This window comes from Seriola lalandi, unplaced genomic scaffold (assembly GCF_002814215.2).
Source record: "Seriola lalandi dorsalis isolate HSWRI2012SDOR001 ecotype SW California unplaced genomic scaffold, Sedor1 jcf7180002054991, whole genome shotgun sequence".
NCBI lineage: Eukaryota > Metazoa > Chordata > Actinopteri > Carangiformes > Carangidae > Seriola > Seriola lalandi.
Window position 1 is genome coordinate 26,317 of NW_019525540.1, and position 1,879 is coordinate 28,195.

General features: G+C 36.5%; 1 protein-coding gene across 1 annotated transcript in view; it reads left to right on the plus strand.

Moving 5' to 3' along the window:
• The window catches only part of LOC111647416 (Iroquois homeobox protein 5a-like), a 5,771-nt gene that overhangs the window by 2,538 nt on the left and 1,354 nt on the right, over window positions 1-1,879 (plus strand). The window lies entirely within an intron of this gene.

Genomic DNA, 1,879 nt, shown 5'->3' on the forward strand with positions numbered 1-1,879 from the left:
ACACACACACACACACACACACACACACACACACGTCTTGCAGTCAGAAAATACATTTTTGAGAAAAACTCAGAAAGTCAAAAATAAAAACCGACCTTCAAATTTTTATAAAATCACTTTGTTTTTATGTTGATAATAAATAATAATAATTGAATAATAATAATAATTTAATCATAATTAATAATTGTTGTTTCCTGTTCCAGAGTCCAGGCTACGACCCGTCCTCAGGCATCTCCAGCTCCTTGGACTTCCACCCGTTTGGGGGCCTGGGGCCCTACCCGTACGGAGACCCCGCCTACAGGAAGAACGCCACGCGGGACGCCACGGCCACGCTGAAAGCCTGGCTCAACGAGCACCGCAAGAACCCGTACCCCACCAAGGGGGAGAAGATCATGCTGGCCATCATCACCAAGATGACCCTGACTCAGGTGTCCACCTGGTTCGCCAACGCCCGCCGGCGGCTGAAGAAGGAGAACAAGATGACCTGGACGCCCAGGAACCGCAGCGAGGACGAGGAGGACGAAGACAACATCGACCTGGAGCGCAACGACGAGGACGAGGAGCCAATGAAGACGAGCAACGACGAGGTCGAGACGAAGAGCGAGGCCGGTGAGTGAGAGGAGGGAGACTGAGCTGCAGCTCCGTGAACACCTGAAAACATCTGTTCATCTCTGTCCACACCTGAAAACATCTGTTCATCTCTGTCCACACCTGAAAACATCTGTTCATCTCTGTCCAGCTGCAACCATCAGTCCATTCATCCAGTTTAAATCAGACACACACAGATTCAACATTAAACACAAAGCAACAGAATACAACCATAAAACTAATCGATCAGTCGATCAATAATTTAGATAAGTGATCGATCAGTGACGTTTTTGTCAGAGGAAATATTTTCCATTTCCTTCCTCAGCAGGAAAATGAATCTGAGACAAAACAACTGATCAATTATTAATACTGATTAATTAATAAACCAATCACTTGTTCATCAGCTGAAACTATAGACTGAAGCCCCACTGATCAGATGTATTGATCATCACTGAGACACCGTCACTCTCACTTTCCTACGTTTCACAAACTGATCAGATCATTTGTCTTTTCTTCAAGTCTGTTGTTTAAACCACAGAGCTGACGGGCAGCGCTCCTCCTGTCCCGACACCATATTATTATTATTATTATTATTATTATTATTAATGATAATGAAGTTGTTATTATTATTATTAATATTAATGATAATAATAACGTTATTATTTATTATTATTATTATTAATGATAATAAAGTTGTTATTATTGTTGTTATTGTTAATATTAATAATAATAATAAAGTTATTATTATTAATGATAATAATAAAGTTATTATTGTTATTATTGTTGTTATTATTATTAATAGTATTATATTTATATTCATATATTAATACATCACAAACCTCTAGTCTTTTATTAACAGGTGTAAATCTCTATTAAAATGAGAGATGATCAGTGTGTTTAATATTTTATATGATGATCAGTGTGTCATTAAATCTGCTTCACTCCGAGATCAATCAATCAATCAATCAATCAATCAATCAAACTTTATTTGTACAGCACCTCTCACACAGGTGAGTGCGGTTCACACTGATGAGCTGAAAGAAAAAATCTGAGAATAAGATTCAATAACAGATTTAAAAAGGTAAAATAATAAAAACATGAGAAAATCAATAACAAAGAAAAGTCGTTTACATTTTGTTTCACAGTTAATTATTTTTATTATTTTTATTATTTTCTGTCTGACGTTTGATTTTTCATCGATTCAGTTTTTTCAGTTTTCAGAAGAAAATTTCACATTTCAGAAAATTCTGTTTTTCCTTTTTTAAAAGGAAGGAGATTATTGATTATTGAT